At 47.5% G+C, this 7,050-nt stretch overlaps 1 long non-coding RNA gene across 1 annotated transcript; it reads right to left on the bottom strand.

Moving 5' to 3' along the window:
* Positions 1-385: 385 nt before the first annotated feature.
* Positions 386-3,623, bottom strand: LOC130683423 (uncharacterized). The gene is made up of 3 exons (XR_008997132.1): positions 3,486-3,623; positions 2,028-2,136; positions 386-947 (listed from the first exon to the last, which is right to left on the bottom strand). It is a non-coding gene; the product is annotated as an uncharacterized LOC130683423 (long non-coding RNA).
* Positions 3,624-7,050: the final 3,427 nt, after the last annotated feature.

A 7,050-nucleotide genomic window follows, 5' to 3' on the forward strand; every position in this document is an offset into this window, starting at 1 on the left:
TTCCTCCTCGGGCGCCAGGTTCCTGCCGATCGGACTTCCCTTCCTAAGGCCGAATCACTCGGACCTTAGGGCCAGGACTGTTTACCTGGGCTTCACCCAGGGTCACTAACCTGGGGGCCGGGACTACCAACCCGGACTTCCTTACTCAGGATCACTAACCCGAGACCAGACACGGGATGGCGACTCCCGCTTTATACTGAATTTATGCAGACACGAGGGGGCGAACCTCGAATTACACTGCCCCGTCCGGACAATCAGACCTTGCCTCCAGCCGTCCCTTGTTCTCCAGGAAGTCGCTCGGTTCCAGGACGAGCCCCCAAAATGTTAGGGTTCGGAACTCCGGGGCTTCTCCAGAGAACAAACCACACAGGCACGGAGATGTAAATCCAAGCAAAGTCTTTATTCAGCCAGCTAGCTGGGGCCGACAGCACCTCCCCTGACACGCAGGTCGAGTCCGAGCTGTCGACCCCCAAGCAACTTTAGGTATAGATTATATAGGATTTCCACAGCCGTTGCACCAAAGCCCACACATTACCACAACCAATGAATTTAAAACACATCCCATACTTTAACCAATAAAGTTGAAACGGGGACCCACCGCTTGCCTGACCTTTGCACAAGCATTCCTTAACGTCTTGTCACAAGTTTCATCCCCCTTAGAGTATGGAAACTGGGTGGCTCTCGCTCTAGGGTGTTTCCTGCATTCCTTTACATGACCATTTTCCTTCTTTGTGGCAAAGTTAATCTAGCTGCATAACTTTATTATATAGTGTATTTCCCTCAGAGGGCCAAGTCTCTCCATCAGAGAGTTTGTATTGAGGCCAGGCTTGTGTGCAGAAGAAGATGAGGCACTTCCTTTTCAGAGTTTGGGGATCAAATTGCTCCCAGTTCCTCAGAATGTATGCCAGAGGCATGTCTGGCTTTAACCTTGAAGAGGATGCTCCCATCTGAAAGAGAGAGAGAAATATGGGTGTCAAGCACCTGATCAGCCTCTCTCTCCGTGATGGCATCCCCTCGCCTTGGAGCTTTGGTGACAGTGGTCAATCACCCCCTCTGCCAGGCCTACTGGATTTAACCACCCCTTACCAGCATGGCCTGCACCTTGCCTTGATTCCACTCTTGCCTTCCCACTAAGCAAGAGTCACCTCGGAGCTCTGGATTTAGTGGGACCTTACCAGTGTGCTCCTACTTATGCCTTTTGGGAGTTTCCCTAGTTTTCTCTACATGAGTTTTCCTTGAGAACCCCCTGCCTGTCTGATAAGCGCAGGGACAGTGTGACTTCTTGCTGCCAGAGCTCTGATCTAAGTCACAAGCCTGTTTTGCTTTCCCTGGAGCTGAAGAAAAGGAAATGCCTAGCCCCAGGATGACTGCCTCTAAGGATAGGAGATCAATAGAATAGAGCCATTTACATGTTGGTCTCAGGTTTCAGCTTGATTACTTTGCAGACTTCATTTACATTACACAGGAGAAAGTGGCACAGGCCTAAGAGGACTGCTTTGAATGGGGAGCAAGGGAACTTTTGTTAAGGCCAGAAATAAAATTCAGGGACTGCCATGGACACTTATGGGGGGAGGGTCTATAATCTCAAACAACAGTTTCTGCCACTGCCTGGGAATTATGCCGCTAGTCACCCAGTGTAAGAAATCTTATCTCTGAGACAAGAGGTCAGGTGTCATCTGCGACTCTCGCATAGGCAGCAGCCAAGCAGGAGGTTCACTCAGTGCCGTCGGATCAATTGGCTGGAGCCAAGATCTCAGGACCACTGTCTACTAGTCCAGTCTGCTGTCAGAGTCCCCAGATTAGGGTAGGAAAGTAGGAAATCCGCTCAGCCACTCCCTGACAATCCTGTCCATCCAGAGGTGGGGGATCAAGGAGCAGCAGACACCAGGAAACCTTTCACCTGAGACTTAAGACTGGTAGCCAATGCTAATCACCTTTTAAGTGGCTAACGGGTGCCCAGGCACATTTTTATGAGATAAAAAGCACAGCATTTAGTCAGGAATAAGAGTGAAGTGCAGGTCTCCTACCTTGTGGCGGTGAGCATCAGGTTCCATGAAATTGAAGAAGTTAGAAGGGAGTTACAGAATTAGGAACGCCTCCTGCCTCACTGAGTCCAGGGCGGCCTGAAGAAGCAGGCTGGAAGTCAGAGACAGAGAAAGAGGCACTCCTCACAGATACCCAGTTGGGCTGTCGGGGTCTGATTCCAGACACGTGGGCCTTTGTAAAGCCGCTGAAGTGTAGCCTCAGCCTAGACTCTCACAGTTGCCCATGGCTTTCCTCAGTCCCTCGCATCCTAGGAGATGCCTCTGAAAGGGAATCCTGGCCTCCACTCAGCTGACATTCCTGGCTCCCAAGGGAGGTGGGGGATCCACTGAGGGAGATGCAGGGGAACCTGTCGCTCGAGACTTTGAGATCAGCAGCCAGGCTAGTCCCATTGAAGTGGCTGGTGAGCACCTGATGCTGTGTGCCACAGACAGCTTCCTTCTATAAGTACAATGAAAGAAAGGGCAGGCTTGGATGCTGATACTCATCTCCAAAGTTATCCCAGAGAAGCCCCCAAATATGATGCCGGGTTTCTTGTTCATGAAGCCAAAGAATGACCTTCACAAACACTCAAGGTAGGAGAGCAAGATACAGGCTTTTATTTAGAGATAAAGTGAAAGGACAGAGCTCCTGGGACACGCCAGGAGTGGACAAGAGAGTCCATGGTGGTGCTTTGTCTAGGGGTTTTATAGGCAGCTGAGAATATATGGGAATGTGAAAAAGAGTTTAGGGTTGTGGACTTGTTAAGTGGTCCCTGAATATTAAAAATTGACTTAACATAAGGAATTTTCTGCCTTGATTTCTCTCTGGGATACCGGCTTCTTGTTCCAGGAGCACATCAAAAGGCTGCCTGCCCAGCCCCCAAGGTGGGCTGAGGTATTTTCTACTTGCTAAAGAATCCTGCCTCTTGAACTTCCTGCATGTTAAAATGCAATCTTATCTTTAAGATGGAATTCTTCTTGCCTTTTACTATGCTGTCTACAGCTGGGTCTGCATGCTAAGTTAGTTGCTCAGTTTCCAAAATCACCTCATCAGATCTGAAGGAGGAAAGACAGCACATTGGCCTGGGCCTTTTAGTATCCTAAAGTGAATCTTACACACGATTACAAATGATTAGCATAATAAAACATGTGCTACTCTTCTTTATCTGGGGAACATTAACTGATCTCATTGAAGAATGATTCTAGAGCTTAATGTTCAACATAGAGTTTTAGTAGGGGGAGTTTCCTTGCATGTAGTTACATTGCTCTGACTGCAAATATCCCACCCTGCCCCTGCGGAGGCCCTCGCCCTACTCTGACTACATCAGTGGTCCCTGTCTCAGTGTCAATGACCATTTAGGTCACAGTACAATCTTTTCCTCTTTGTAATTTTTTCCTGCTCAAGTGTGGCAGCAATCAAATACTTCACCCTCTCTGCTCAGCCTCCCTCCTCCTCCTTACCATTTTCTGCTCTTCCTCTCCCAGCTGCCTATTCCTCCCTTATCCTGTTCAGTGCCCCCTCAGGCTCCGCTTCCCACTCACCCTGCTCACAGATGGAGCACAGAATTGTCCTTGGGGAGTCAGAGCAGATGGAGATGCTGCAGCAGGGATGTCTTTTATAGGTCCCAGACTGGCTCTGGGAGGTGTGGGAGGTGGCGCTTGTACAACTGTTAGGAATAAAAGGACTTGGCTCGGTGTCACAGGGAACGCAGATATAGTGAGACAAGAAACTAAGTCAAGAAAGCAAAGTAAGTTTTAATACACTCCACATAGAGCAACAGAGCGGGCCTGCCTAAGATAGGCCCAGATGCTCATACTGAGGCTGCTTTTCTGTGGTGTTGGCAGGGCAGAGAGGTCCTTGGTTGACAGCTGTCAGTTCTCTAGACTGGTGAAATGGGGACATGGGCTCTGCTGTGCCTGTGCTTCTGATGTTGCTTGTCTGGGGGGACCCTGGACATTTCCTGAGTCACTCGTGGACCCTGTGGCTTCATCTGATTAACTCTCGGAGTCAGTTCTGGCTTTCTGGCTCTACCTGATCAACTCCCTGAGTCATCTTTGGGGGACCGTCTCTCTTTTTCGTCCCGCTCATTTCTGTCTGTTAGGCAGGAAAATAGATAAGCAGGGTGGAAAGAGAAAAAGACCAGAAAGTTCACTAAAAAGACCCAATATTAATCAATTAAATCTCAAAAAGCCAGGAGCAACTTGGTGATGCTGGGGTTCTTGTCCACGAAGCCAAAGAATGAGCTTTACAAACACTCGAGGTAGGAGAGTAAGGTACAGGCTTTTGTTTAGAAATAAAGTGACAGAATAGAGCTTCTGGCTCACACCAGGAGGGGACAAGAGAGCCCGTAGTGGTGCATTGTCTAGGGGGTTTTATAGGCAGTTGAGGATTTTTCAAGAACATGAAAAACTTAGGGGTGTGGACTTGCATCACCTGCCCTGCCCTCAAGGTGGGCTGGGTCACAGTCTGTTGCCAGGGCTGACAGTGGTGTCACTGGTTATGCTGATGCCCTTGCAGAACACTCAAGCATTCCAGGTCAAGTTGCTCCTGGCCTTTTGACCTTCAAGTGATCTCACTGAAGATGTCTATATCTTTGCCTTACAGAACTAGTGTGACCTTGACTTTGCATAATGCTTAGCACAGACTTTCAATAGTGACTTCTTTGCCCATTGTTACATTGCTCTGACTCTAAATATTACGGGCTGCTTCCCCCACTTCCCCCCAGGCCCTCACCCTACTCTGACTACACCCACAGTCCTTGTCTCATTGACCTGGAATGTTTGAATATTCCCCAGATAATATCTGAGATAATATCCTCAGCATAGCCCAGGTCTTTATTGTCTTAATCATGCAGGTGCAGCTTATTTTGTTACCTTTACTATATGCTGTTTTTTTCCTTCTTCCAGCCCTAATTATTTTCTAACCTAGGCAACTAAATTAGCATGCAGGCCCAGCCATAAACAACATACTGATAGGCAGGAAGTATTCCATCTTAAAGATTGTATTTTAATACCCAGGAAGTTAAAAATGTAAGATTCTTAACTTACTCTTTAGCAAACAGACAATACCTTAGCCCACCATCGGGGCTGGGCAGCCAGCCTGTTTGATCTGCTCCCAGACCAAGACACCCAGATCCCAGGGAGAAATCAGGGGAGGATCTTCCTTGTGTTAAGTTGGTTCTAAGTATTCAGGGACCTCTTAACAAATCTGCACCACCAGCCCTTACTCACATTTCTAAAGAATCATTAAAAGGGGGAACACCCAACCTTACAAGGTGCTCCTCTCTCTGAGGCCGCCCACACTTTAAGTGCACAACCTTTTAACTTGAAACTCTTTTCAACCTTTCAGGGGGTGCTCCTATCTCTGAGGTCACCCACACTTTCTAAGTGTGTAACCTTTTAACCTTAAACTTTCCCTCTCTAACCTTTCAGGGCACCTGTCCTTGCTGAGGTTGCCTGCTGCACTTCTCTCTTTAAGTAACTTTAAATAAAACTTTACTCTGCTTCACTACTGTGTCTCTGCCCTTCAATTCTTTGTTGCAGCGGGGCAACGATCGAAGAAAATACACAACGCTCCCCTAACATCTCTTCCTACCTAACGACCATGGGCTGGGTCATTTCTGCATTCCCTGGCTCTTGGCCCCCATCCCAGGGGGTTGGCATCAACCGGGACTTTACAAGTCACAATGTTCCATAGGCTGAAATCCTGGAGAATTGACTTGGTACACTACCTAGACAAAGACTCTTTGTGTCCTCTGGGGAATCTAGGATTAAAGCATTTTTATTTTTCATTTGTTATCATGGGAATACTCCATTTGGACTATTTTCCCACAATCCAGGCTTATCTTTTAGGTCAGTTTCAGGTACCTGCCATCCCCAGGCTGGTTGTGTAAGAGACTCGAATTGGAAAGAATCTCCTCCATCCATCCATCCCTCTGGGCCTGCCTTTCAGTGGGGCCTGAGTATGATTCTTCCTCTGACAGGAGAGAGGAGTGCTATTAAATAAGGGGTTGAGTTCAGTTTGTCATCAGAGAAGAGTCTGGATTAGATAGATTACTTTAATTTATTCACTGTCGAGAGCACACTACATGCCGCTCATTGTCTTAGTGTCAGGGGTAGAACCACAAACAAAACAGACATGACCGCATCCTCACACAGGTCCCAGTAGAAGGAAGGGTGTGCATGGCCGCTAAGTCCCCCTTAGCCCAGAGGTGCCCCATCTCCAATTTACATATCATCTGTTTTTAGGGGTACAGTCTGCCCGCCAAGAGCTTTCAGGTAAAAGGTGAAATAATTTAACACATGAACAAAGTATTTAGCTAAGCAGACATTCATTTAGCACATTGCATGGTGTCTCTGCTCATCTGTCAGGAATTTGAGATTCAGAGGTGAATCAGACACAATGTCTTCTCTGAGAAGCTCATAGTCCACTGGACTTTTTGAAATTCTTTGCATGAGACCAGTCCACCTGATCCAAAGAAGATGGCATTGAATCTCATCTCCTGATTCTAGTTTCCAGTGGGATCCGTGGGCATTTAGTCCACTCTATCTTGGCTGTTGGCATCTGAGTTTCATCATTCTCTGAGAAGAGGTGCTTGTAACCAAGATGGAATGAGAGTAGGGTAGGTGTGTACATGTGTTTATGTGAGAGTGTGTGTGTGCACATGCATGCACACAATTATATACTTAGATTGGAGGTTGGATACACAAGCACAGAAGAGCTAATTGCCCCAGCTGTCAGGGCTAGGGATAGGAAAGCACTTCACCATACGTTAGGGTGTCCAAGTTCCTTCTGGCGTGCTCCTTCTCCATCCTGGGACCAGAAATGAGTGCCACACACCATGCTATGTCATAAGTGGTCTCTGCTCTGCACACCCTGTCATGAGTATTTACAAGTGGTCTAAGTATTTGTATCAGTCTCCACAGTTTGGATCCCATCAGAATGGGAGAGCCACTGAGTAAAAAAAACCCTCTTCTTGTCCTCCTGGGGTCCTGCAGAACACATGGTACACTTGGCTATTCAAAC

This window comes from Manis pentadactyla, chromosome 4 (genome assembly GCF_030020395.1).
Source record: "Manis pentadactyla isolate mManPen7 chromosome 4, mManPen7.hap1, whole genome shotgun sequence".
NCBI classification, from domain to species: domain Eukaryota; kingdom Metazoa; phylum Chordata; class Mammalia; order Pholidota; family Manidae; genus Manis; species Manis pentadactyla.